The sequence below is a fragment of the Mirounga leonina genome, unplaced genomic scaffold (assembly GCF_011800145.1).
Source record: "Mirounga leonina isolate KUSES-001 unplaced genomic scaffold, KU_Mleo_1.0 Mir_125, whole genome shotgun sequence".
In the NCBI taxonomy this organism is placed as follows: Eukaryota; Metazoa; Chordata; class Mammalia; order Carnivora; family Phocidae; genus Mirounga; species Mirounga leonina.
In genome coordinates, this window is record NW_023270305.1 from 13,227,851 (window position 1) to 13,240,394 (window position 12,544).

A 12,544-nucleotide genomic window follows, 5' to 3' on the forward strand; every position below is an offset into this window, starting at 1 on the left:
TCTCTCTTAATTTCTAATCTCCTTGCACATTTTCACACTCACATGGTTTCAAGAATCAATACGTTCCTACAGCAGCATTCTATACACTCCCAGTAGTGCTTATCACACTGCATTTATTATAAATGCATTTTAAATCATTAGTCTTGCCCAGTGGTACATAAGCTCCATAAGGGCTGGGACCTTCTGTCTTGTTCAGAGTATCCCTAGTGCCTATCATATGGTAGGTCTAAAATGTGGTGGCTGACTGACCAAATTAGGAACACAGGTGGCAAAACTGGCCTTAGACAATTGTAAAAATATTTGTGTGGGGTTTTTTTAAATAAGAAAGGATGAAAGAAGAATGCAAATACAAGTAAGTCTGTAGATTCAGGGTAGAAACTTAAATGTAAGAAGTGGCTGAGGAGATTTAAATACAAAGAGACAACTACAGATAGCCAGAGAAGATTACTACATAGGCTGGCTTTGTAAACTCACAAGTATAGTTTTACCTAAAGGTCCCTCAATTCTGAACAGCTCTATCTATCAAGGCATTCTGATCTAGTTCAGTCCACTTAGATTCTTTTTACTTGATTATCCAAGAAGTCTGTATGTTATACCACTCTTAGTTCAAGCAAAAAAAGTTCTCAAAACCTAATTCTCCCAAAATTCTTGATTTAATACTTATCTAGCAGTTAAGTGCCAGGTTCCATCTAAAGTGCTTTACATACATCAGCTCAATTAATTTTTATATTAAACCTATAAGGTAGAGGGGCGCCTGGGTGGCTCAGTCGTTAAGCGTCTGCCTTTGGCTCAGGTCATGATCCCAGGGTCTTGGGATCGAGCCCCACATCGGGCTCCCTGCTCGGCGGGAAGCCTGCTTCTCCCTCTCCCACTCCCCCTGCTTGTGTTCCCTCTCTCGCTGTGTCTCTCTCTGTCAAATAAATAAATAAAATCTTAAAAAAAAACAAAAACCTATAAGGTATATATTATTACGGCTTTTTTTTTCAGATGTGAAAACTTTGGCACAAAGAAAATAAGTAACTTACCCAAGGGTCACATCAGCTAGTACATGATGGAGAACAAGATCTTTTGCTCCTAAGCATTATGCTATACTGCCTCTCTCAATCAGTTACACATCCATACTACTCCTAAAATTAACTGTTACTGTAACATACAGTTACTGTGTTAAGTGCCAAAACCTGGGGCTGCGAAGATGATTAACAAACAAGTCCTACAGTCCACAACTCGGGTAGAGAGAGAGTGGCGGAAAGGAGAGAAAGACAACTATTAGACAAGAAATACTAAAAAATATAAAGAACTATGGAAAATAAGGTAAAGAACATTTAATTGTTCCCATAAAAATTATGCACTATTTCAAATATAGAGGAAACTACAAAATAAAACTTATGTATGGACTAGCAAGCTTTAGCTAACCTGCAAAAGAAAATGAAGGAACTGGGCGCCTGGGTGGCTCAGTCAGTTAAGCATCTGCCTTCAGCTCAGGTCATGATCTCAGGGGGCCCAGGATCCAGCCGGTGTCATGAGCAGGGAGACTGCTTCTCCCTCTCCCTGTGCCTCTCCCCATGCTTGTGCGCTCTCTCTCTCTGTGTGTATCAAATAAATAAGTCTTAAAAAAAGAAAAAAAGAAAATGAAGGAACTTTCTGAAAAGATAGAAATGTTCTATACCTAGTCTAGGGTGGTAACACACAGATGCACACATTTGTCAAAATGAATTCAGCTGTACTTTTAAGACGTGTGCATTATACTCAATAACCATTACACCTCAATAAAGCTGGCATATACCTCAATTAGTTGATTTTTAAATAAATTAGGGTGCCTGGGTGGCTCAGTCGCTTAAGCATCTGCCTTCAGCACAGGTCATGATCCCAGGGTCCCGGGATCGAACCAGTGTTGGGCTTTCTGCTCAGTGGAGAGGCTGCTTCTCCTTCCACCTGCCATTCCCCGTGCTTGTGCTCTCTCTCAAATAAATAAAATAAAATCTTAAAAAAAAAAAATTAAAGCAAAATGAAGGAATAGAGGAAAAACATGCCACACTCCCTGAAATTCAAGAGTAAGAACATATTGTGGAAAAAAAATAAATTTGAAAATGGGCTAGGGTGGAAATGTTTTTTATTAAACTCAACTTATTCATATCTGAGAACCAGACTGTTTTAATGCCTGAAATGACCATACAACAGAGGCAGTGAAGGGATATCCTACAGAAAAAGCTAGGGAAGGAGGGATGAGAAGCAGAAAGGATAAAGTTCCCTGGGGAAAAAAATTAAATAAGAAAAAAGATATTGTATAAAAAGATATTTTACAGAAAAGATATTCATATAAAATTGTATGGCCATCTGGGGCGCCTGGGTGGCTCAGTCGTTAAGTGTCTGCCTTCGGCTCAAGTCATGATCCCAGGATCCTGGGATTGAGCCCCACATCAGCCTCCCTGCTCGGTGGGAAGCCTGCTTCTCCCTCTCCCACCCCCCCGCTTGTGTTCCCTCTCTCGCTGTGTCTCTCTCTGTCAAATGAATAAATAAAATCTTAAAAAAAAAAAAAAAATTGGGGGCGCCTGGGTGGCTCAGTCGGTTAAGCGTCTGCCTTCGACTCAGGTTATGATCCCAGGGTCCTGGGATCGAGCCCCGCATCGGGTTCCCTGCTCGGCGGGAGGCCTGCTTCTCCCTCTCCTACTCCCCCCGCTTGTGTTCCCTCTCTCGCTGTCTCTGTCAAATAAATAAATAAAATCTTTAAAAAAAAAAAAAAATTGTATGGCCATCAATTGTAGCCATCAAACAAAAATAAAAATAGGATGCCAAGAGACAGCAAACAATACACAACAGGCCCCTGTTTTAGGCAAGTGAGAATTCTAATGGTAGAAAAAGACAACAAATATGTAAGAAAAAAAATTCTTTTTTCACATAGTGTTAAGTACAACACAAAATAAAACAGGATGATAAGGTTGAAAGCGAATGGGAAGAGAAATAATTCCACCGAGTAGTCAGGCCTCAGCAACTACCCAACATGTAACTGAAAACTGAGTGACAAGTTGCCAGACAAGGGAGTATCTGAGGGCAAAACAAAAGCAAAGGTCCATTTCATTAGTTTAGCTCAAAAGCCATGAAAAGTTTTAGTCTATTTAGTCATATGGAAAATAAAATTCAAACTCAATAAAAAATATTTCATCAGGATGGTTTTACTTAAAAAACAAAGAAACAGGGACACCTTGGTGGCTCAGTTCATTAAGTGTCTGCCTTCGGCTCGGGTCATGATCCCAGGGTCCTGGGATCGAGTCCCACATCGGGCCCCCTGCTCAGCGGGGAGCCTGCTTCTCCCTCCGCCTGAAGCTCTCCCTGCATGTGCTCTCTTCTCTCTCTCTCTCTGACAGATAAATAAAATCTTTTTAAAAAAAACCAAAACAAACAAAAGAAACAGATAATACACTTAAAGAAAGCAAAAAATAAATAAACAGTGAAAAGTTTTATTCCCTTCTCCCCCTCACTGTCCACCTCTTATTCTCCCCATCTCCTCCTTACTTACTAGTTTCTTATGTATCCTCCTAACATTAAAACAATCATAAGCAAGCACTCTCACTTTTGCACAAAAAAAGGCAGCAAGTCACACACAATATTCAATATATGACCTTATCCATCTAGTGTATCTTGAAGGTCCTTATGTTTATATAGAAAGCATCTATTTTTATAGCTGCATAACATTCCATTCTATAGATATACTACAATTTACTTAGCCATCTCCTAATTTTGGGACTGTTTCCCATGTTTTGCATAGTATATAGCAAAAACAGTTGGTGCCCTGTATCACATCCCGAGTCCACAGGTGAACTCAGTTACATTTGCTGTGGATAATTCCCACTTACACTAACAGTGTCCCACCTCGTGCTGATAATAGGCCTATCTCAAGGTTCCATGAGTCTCTTCACTTTCCTGTCACAGGGCTTTCTCCAAAGCCAAAGAAGCCCAAATAGCAGCAGGGCAGCCCATGAGTGCAGAGGAGTTAGCAACCCTACCAGAAATCCTCAACCCCTCCCAGGATGAACAAAATGCTCCAGATTGTCTTTTTTTTTTCTTTAAAGATTTTATTTATTTCTTTGACAGAGAGAGAGATAGTGAGAGAGGGAACACAAGCAGGGGGAGTGGGAGAGGAGAAGCAGGCTTCCTGCTGAGCAGAGAGCCCAATGCAGGGCTCGATCCCAGGACCCCGGGATCATGACTTGAGCTGAAGGAAGACACTTAATGACTGAGCTACCCAGGCGCCCCTACTCCAGACTGTCTTAACCCACTATGTACACATGCAATAGACCCACAAATGAAGAAGTCGTGGTGACAGGGATGAAGGCTATTTATGACCCCAACAACATAGAGCCTTCCTTTCATAAAACTGGTAAAGCTTAGCTACTGTTGCTGCTGAGTATCCAAAACTTGTCATCAAAAAAGGCCAACTCTGAGCCCTCTGTATGTTACAATCCCTCAAAGAGATGAGCCAGCTAACAAATGAGAAGGAACAAGAAATAGGAAAACAGCGCTGGTAATACCACTCTACAAATGTGTTACTACCAGAAAAGAATTTCAGTAAAAGGATTCTAAGATAAAAGTAGGTTCCAAATTCTAGGGTTGTTAGACCATCCCTGATGAAAATTTCCAACAAAATTAAGTAAGCTAAACCATACACTAAAAAAATGGAATTGCCGGGGGGATGGTTTGACAGCCTGGGTGGCTCAGTTGGTTGGGCAACCAGCTCTTGGTTTCAGCTCAGGTCATCATCTAGGGGTCCCGGGGTCTGGCGGGGAGTCTGCTTGAGGATTTCTCTCCCTTTCCCTCTGCCCTTCCCCCCGCTGCTTCCATGTGCACACTCGCATACTCTCTCTAAAATAAATAAATCTTTTTTAAAAAATTAAAATTAAAAACTGGAGCTGGTATAGCTCCTAATTAAAGTTAGGGTGCACCTCTCTCCCAATCTTCCTTCCACTACAATTCCCATTTATGATTACAGACAGAGCTAAGAGTATATGAATAATATAAATAAGTTGATTTCGAGATATACCAAACTTCAAACTCTTCAAAAACTCCTTTTTCCTCATAATCACTAGTGAAAATGGTTAGAAAATTGCCTGTTTATTAAGGAAGCCTCAATAATTACAAAAACTATAAAATGTTAAACTTCTGTTCTCATTGTAATGCAATAAAAGCATAAATTATAAAAAATAATTTTTTTTAAGATTTTATTTATTTATTTGATAGAGAGAGAGAGAGACCGCGAAAGAGGGAACACAAGCAGGAGGAGTGGGAGAGGGAGAAGCAGGCTTCCTGCCGAGCAGGGAGCCCGATGTGGGGCTCGATCCCAGGACCCTGGGATCATGACCCAAGCCGAAGGCAGACGCCTAATGACTGAGCCACCCAGGTGCCCCTAAAAAATAATTTCTTTATAATGTCTTTAATCCCTACCCCAAAAAAACCTTGGACCAAGAAGGAAATCACAACTATATTTAGACAAAAGGAAAAAAAAAGTAAGTGAAAGGTATAATTATGGAAAAGAAGTAAGCAACTTATTATTTGTAAAAGTGTTTCTCTTATTTTCTTAAACTACTTGAATTTTTTTTACCATATTTAACTGATTTCAACAAATATCTAAGCACCTTCTATACAGCTGGCCCTTGAACAGCATGGGTTGGAACTGTACAGTTCCACTTACAGACAGATTTTTTTTTTAATAAATACAATAGAGTTCTGTAGATGTATTTTCTCTTATGATTTCCTTAACATTTTCTTTCCTCTGGCTTACTTTATTGTAAGAACACAGTATGTACTACATATAACATACAAAATATGCGTTAATCAACTGTGTTATCAGTAAGGCTTATGTCAGTAGTAGGCTCTAAGTAGTTAAGTTTAGGGGGAGTCCAAAGTTATACTCGGGTTTTCAACTGTGGGTGGGGGGGGTCAGCGCCCCTAACCCATGTAGTTCCATCACACAACAAGTCATCTAAAATATCCAAATATATACTCTACTATTCTCAACATACTATCTTCACAGGATTAAGTTAATCCAATTCCACTGTCTCTCAAAAATCATTCTCAAGTACAGCTTTGGTAATGAACCTATCCTCAGTTAAAATGCCCTTTTCTGGGGTGCCTGAATGGCTCAGTCATTAAGCGTCTGCCTTCAGCTCAGGTCATGATCCCAGAGTCCTGGGATCAAGCCCCGCATCGGACTCCCTGCTCGGCAGGAAGCCTGCTTCTCCCTCTCCCACTCCCCCTGCTTGTGTTCCCTCTCTCGTTGTGTCCCTCTCTGTCAAATAAATCTTAAAAAAAAAAAAAAGAAAGAAAGAAAACCTTTCTCAAAAAAAAATTAAATTTTATGGTTAGTTTCTATGGGTCAACAGATCCCATGAAGCTTAAGGTAGATTTGTGATTTTAACCACTATGTACCATTCAACATTCCTCTGGTTAAAAGGCCTTGATTTACCTTTGGAGATCCACCTCCCTCCTCCATTCTCAGTCCATTGGTGGTAACCAACACCAGCAATAAAGCAGGAAACAAATTAGCACTTTGCAACTTCTTGGCAACAGTAATTCGCTTAGAAATGGGCAGAAGGGGGCGCCTGGGTGGCTCAGTCGTTAAGCGTCTGCCTTCGGCTGGGGTCGTGATCCTGGGGTCCTGGGATCGAGCCCCACGTCTGGCTACCTCTCCCTCTGCCTGCCACTCTGCCTACTTGTGCTCTCTGTCAAATAAATAAGTAAAATCTTAAAAAAAAAAGAAAGAAAGAAATGGGCAGAAGACTCAAACTAAGGCTACAGGAGCAGAGTAACAGGTGAAAGACATTTTTTGCCCCAGGAACTACCGGACTTAAATGATGGGAGGCTGAAGCTAGTAGCTTTTAAACACCCCAAAGACAAACAAAAAGAGAGAAAGAGTAAAAAAATCTTCATAATGCCTTTATTTAAACAATGAATCCAACCATACCTGAAGCTCCACCCCCAGATTTTCCAATGACAGCAAGTTCTCTTTTCTTTCTTCTACCACTTTGGGATAGATTTTCTACCATTTTCAAAACAGTCCTGACATAGAACCCATTCCTAAATCAAGATTAAGAACTCCTGAAGTAGATAAGCAATCTATATTCTGTGTCCATACACACGGGTTCATAACAGTAAAGCTAATTATGGTGAATACACTGGCAACAATTAGAGCCTCCTAGTCACAAAAAGCTTTTAGCCTAGTTTAGCAAACAAAACAAAACAAAAAAACAAAACTTTTTTTTTAAGCTTTGTAAATCACTGAACTATATGATGAAATATTCCCAGAAACCAGTGAAAACAATGCTTTGAAGCTACCAAGACAAGAATTTCACAGATGTCAAACAGAATCTGGACCTCTAAATCCTTGCTCAAAAGAACCAACCTGAAGTCTCACTTCATCCATGAAGTCTGCCTGAATCCTCAGTGACACCCTTCCTTCTCAACCTTAGGTACTTAAAATGGGCAATTTCAGCAGCTAACTACACAAATTTTTTATCATTCCTACTTATTTTATTTTTTAAATATTTTTATTTATTTTTTTAAGTAGGCTCCACACCCAACATGGGGCTCAAACTCATGACCTGGAGATCAAGTCACATGCTCTACTGACTGAGCCAGCCAGGCGCCCCTCATTTCTACTTACTTTAGTCTCTTATTTTTTTCTTTAAGATTTATTTATTTATTTATTTGACAGAGAGAGAGCATAGCAGGGGAACCAGCAGGGAGAGGGAGAAGCTGCCTCCCCACTGAGCAAGGAGCCTGATGCAGGGCTCGATCCCAGGACCCTGGAACCACAACCTGAGCCAAAGGCAGATGCTCAACCAACTGAGCCACCCAGGCGCCCCTTAGTCTCTTATTCTTGTCTCCACATACTGAAGTGCTTATTCACAGAGACGAAACAGTCCAGGTTTTAATAAAAAGAGAACGAGAAAAAAATCTCCTGAAGAGGAGATTTACTGAATTTCACCTTTCTTTTAGAAGAAAACTCAGTTTTCTCATTGTGATTAATACCACGACCCCCATGGTATCCCCCCAGAGGAACAATTTCTATTTAAAGCTCCGTGGAAAAGTGGATTAAAATACCCTTTTACTGCCCTTGCAAAGTGTAAAAGAAAAAAAAAAAAAAAAGAAAACCACAGACACCGTCTAAAGAGAACTTTACTAAATAATGAGGGAAAGTTGCACGATACAAGGAAGGAAAAGACAACATAATTCGCAGTCACTTTTATATGAACAGACTGTTGAATCTCACCATGATGACCTCCTAACACCAATACTCCCTGCTTTAGCTCCTGCCCTTCTACCTCCTTACCAGCTGACAAGACGTCTAGTGAACTGCTAAGAGTTCATGCAAGAAGTAAGAGCCATCCTTCCTCCAATTAGTAAGCCCAGTGTTATCTCAAGGTCACTGACCATGTCACACACTAATAATTCTCCACAAACCAAAACGAGATTCAATTAGGAGGGGGGAAAAAATGAAAAAAATTAAGCTGAAATACCAATGGTGGTTGCCACTGGTTAGTAGGTCAATGGGTGATTTTTTTTCCTTTTAACCCTCCCCACATTTTCTATCATATCCAAGTATTATTTTGACCCACAAAAGTTTTTTCATTTTCATGCAGTCAAATCTTATACTTTATGGATTCTGCTTTTGTTAAGAATGCTTTCCACAGACTGACACAAAACCAGGGCAACAGGAAGAAAAATATTACCAAATGTGACTACATAAAAATGAAAAACTTGGTACCATACGTATGCACGTGTATGCACATGTACACACACAAACCCATAAACAAAGTCTAAAGAAAAAGTAGGGAAAAAAATTGGAAAATACATCACACACAGAAAAAGCTGCTATAGAGGTGCCTGGGTAGCTCAGTCGGGTAAGTGTCTGCCTTCAGCTCAGGCCATGATCCCAGGCTCAGCAGGCAGCCCACTTCTCCCTCTCCCTCTCGAATAAATAAAATCTTTTTTTTTTTTAAAGATTGTATTTATTTATTTAACAGAGAGAGCGAGAGAGCACAAGCACGGAGAGCAGGAGAAGGAGAGGGAGAAGCAGGCTCCCCGTTGAGCAGGAAGCCCGACACGGGGCTCGATCCCAGGACCCTAGGATCATGACCCAAGCCAAGACGCCCAACCATCTGAGCCACCCAGGCACCTCTCAAATAAATTAATCTTAAAAATTAAAAAAAAAAAAAAGAAAAGTCGTTATAAATGAGAAAAACAATTTAAAAAGAACTGGCAAAGGAATAAAAGGATAGTTCAGAGAAAAAAATACAAGTGGTCAGTAAACATTACAAAGATGTTCAACCACAGCCATAAAACCATAAATACAGAAATCGAAATCAAAACCAATTTTTTTTTTCAAGTACAGAGTTTGCCAAAGTGAAAAGAACTGGAAAGCCCATTATTTGTCAGGGTATGGGGAGCAGATACTGTCATCCATTGCTATAAAATGGTACAATCCTTTTGATGGATTTATCTTTGACCCATCAATTCCAATATAAAAATTAATTCTATGGCTATATTCTTACCAGAACACAAATAAATATGTACAACATTTACTGAAAATATTTTTGCAACATCACAAAACTGGAATGGCCTAAATTCCAAGAAGTAATTAGTAAAATAGGTTGATAATTAACCAAATAAAAGGGGAATACGTCACCAGCAAAAAGAGCAATGTAGACATCAAAAGAACCGATAACAAAAGTAAAAAGAGACAAATTGAACTACATCAAAATTTAAAACGTATGCATCAAGGGACACAATCACCAGTGAAAAGCCCCTATAGAATGGGAGAAAATATTTGCAAATCATATATGTTAAAGAGTTGATATTCAGAATAGTGTTCATTTCAGCAGCACATATACCAAAACTGCAATGATACAGAGAAGATTAGGGATGACATGCAAATTCGTGAAGCATTCCACATTTTTTTTTCCAAAGAAGACATATAGATAGATGGTTAACAGACATATGAAAAGATGTTCAACATTACTCATCATCAGGGAAACGCAAATTGAAACTACAATGATATCACCTCACAACTGTCAGAATGGCTAAAATTATAACAACACAGGAAATAACAGATGTTGACGAGGATGTGGAGAAACGGAAACCCTCTTACACTGTTGGTGGCAACCACTCTGGAAAACAGTATGGAGGTTCCTCAAAAAATTAAAAATAGAATACCCTATGATCCAGCAATTGCACTACTACGTATTTACCTAAAGGATACAAAAATACTGATTTGAGAGGCACCTGGGTGGGTCAGTCAGTTAAGCGTCTGACTCTTGATCTCAGCTGAGGTCCTGATCTCAGAGTCATTAATTCAAGCCCTGTGTTGGGCTCCACACTGGGTATGGAGCCTACTTAAAATACACACAGACACTGATTTGAAGGGACACATGCACCCTGATGTTTACAGCAGCATTATCTACAACAGCCAAATTACAGAAACAGACCAAGTGTCCAATGACTGATGGACTGATAAGGTATGTGTGTATGTGTGTGCATACAAATACATACGGAATATTACTAAGCCATCAAAAATAATGAAATCTTGCCATTTGCAACAATGTAGATGAAGCTAGAATGTATTATACTAAGCGAAGTAAGTTAGAGAAAGACATACTGTATGATTTCATTTATATATAGAATTTAAGAACGAAACAGATGAACATGGGGGGTGGAGAGAGGCAAACTATAAAACAGACTCTTAACTACAGAAAACAAACTGAGGGTTGCTGGAAGGGAGGTGGGTGGTAGGATGGATTAAATGGGTGATGGGTATTAAGGAGGGCACTTTTTGTGATAAGTGCTGGGTGTTATATGTAAGTGGTGACACACTAAATTCTACTCCTGAAGCTAATATTACACTATATGTTAACTGGAATTTATTTTTTTTTTTTTTTTAAAGATTTTATTTATTTATTTGACAGAGAGACACAGCGAGAGAGGGAACACAAGCAAGGGGAGTGGGAGAGGGAGAAGCAGGCTTCCCGCTGAGCAGGGAGCCCGATGTGGGGCTCGATCCCAGGACCCTGGGATCATGACCTGAGCCGAAGGCAGACGCTTAACAACTGAGCCACCCAGGCGCCCCAGTGTTAACTGGAATTTAAATAAAAACTTGGAAGTATAAAAAAAAAAAATTAGTATCCAGAGCATATAAAGAACTCCTACAACTCAACAAAGAAACCAAACAACTCAATTCAAAAATGGGCAAAGGACTTGAACAGACATTTCTCCAAAAAAGAAAAACAAATGGCCAACAAGCATATGAAAAGATGTTCAACATCCTAATCATTAGGGAACTGCAAATCAAAACCACAATGCAGTATCACATCATATCCACTAGGATGTCTGCTTTCAAAAAACAAACAAGAACAAAAACAGAAAATAACAAGTGTTGATGAGGATGTAGAAAAATTGGAACCCCTGTGCACTGTTGATGTAAAATAGTATAGTGGTTCCACAAAGTATTAAAAATAGAATTATAGGGACGCCTGGGTGGCTTAGTCGTTAAGCGTCTGCCTTCGGCTCAGGTCATGATCCCAGGGTCCTGGGATCGAGTCCCGCATCAGGCTCCCTGCTCCTCTCCCACTCCCCCTGCTTGTGTTCCCTCTCTCGATGTGTCTCTCTCTGTCAAATAAATAAATAAAATCTTAAAAAAAAATAAAAAATAAAAAAATAAAATAAAAATAGAACTATAATATGAATCTAGCAATATCACTTCTGGTTACATATCCAAAAGTACCAAAAGCAGGGTGTCGAAGAGATATGTGTATACCCATGTTCACAGCAGCATTATCAAATAGCCAAAACAGAAGCGTCCATTGCAGATGAATAAACAAAATGTGATGTACACATACAATGGAATACTATTTGGCCTTGAGAAGGAAATTCTGACACATGCTACAATGTGATGAACCTTGAGGACATTATACTACATAAAAAAAGTGAATCATAGGGGCACCTGTGTGGCTCAGTCCGTTAAGCATCTGCCGTCGGCTCAGGTCATGGTCTCAGGGTCCTGGGATTGAGCCCCACATTAGGCTCCCTGCTCGGCAGGGAGTCTGCTTCCCCCTCTCCCTCTCTCTCTCAAATAAATAAAATCTTAAGAAACAAAAAAGTGAAACATGAAATGACAAACATTGTAAGATTTCACTTGTCTCTAGAGTAGTCCAATTGATAGAAATGGAAAACAGAATGCTGGCTTCCAGGTACTGCGGGGGTGGAGGAATGAGGAATTGTATAATGAGTACAAAATATCAGTTTTATAAGTTGGGAAAGTTTTAGAAATTCATGACACGACAATGTGCATATATTTAACACTAGTGAACTGCACACGTTTTTTAAAATCTATTTATTTGAGAGAGAGAGAAAGAGAAAACGGGGGAGGGGGCAGGGGAGGGAGAGAGGGAGAATCTCAAGCAGACTCCCTGCTGAGCACACAGACTGACCTGACTTGGGGCTCGAACTCACGACCCTGAGAATATAACCCAAACCAAAATCAAAAGTCAGATGCTCA

The 12,544-nt window shown here is 39.8% G+C and overlaps 1 protein-coding gene and 1 pseudogene across 2 annotated transcripts in view; one reads left to right on the forward strand and one right to left on the reverse strand.

Moving 5' to 3' along the window:
* Positions 1-12,544, reverse strand: part of ASXL2 (ASXL transcriptional regulator 2) — a 144,655-nt gene that overhangs the window by 100,403 nt on the left and 31,708 nt on the right. The window lies entirely within an intron of this gene.
* LOC118008323 lies at positions 9,860-9,950 on the forward strand (annotated as a pseudogene).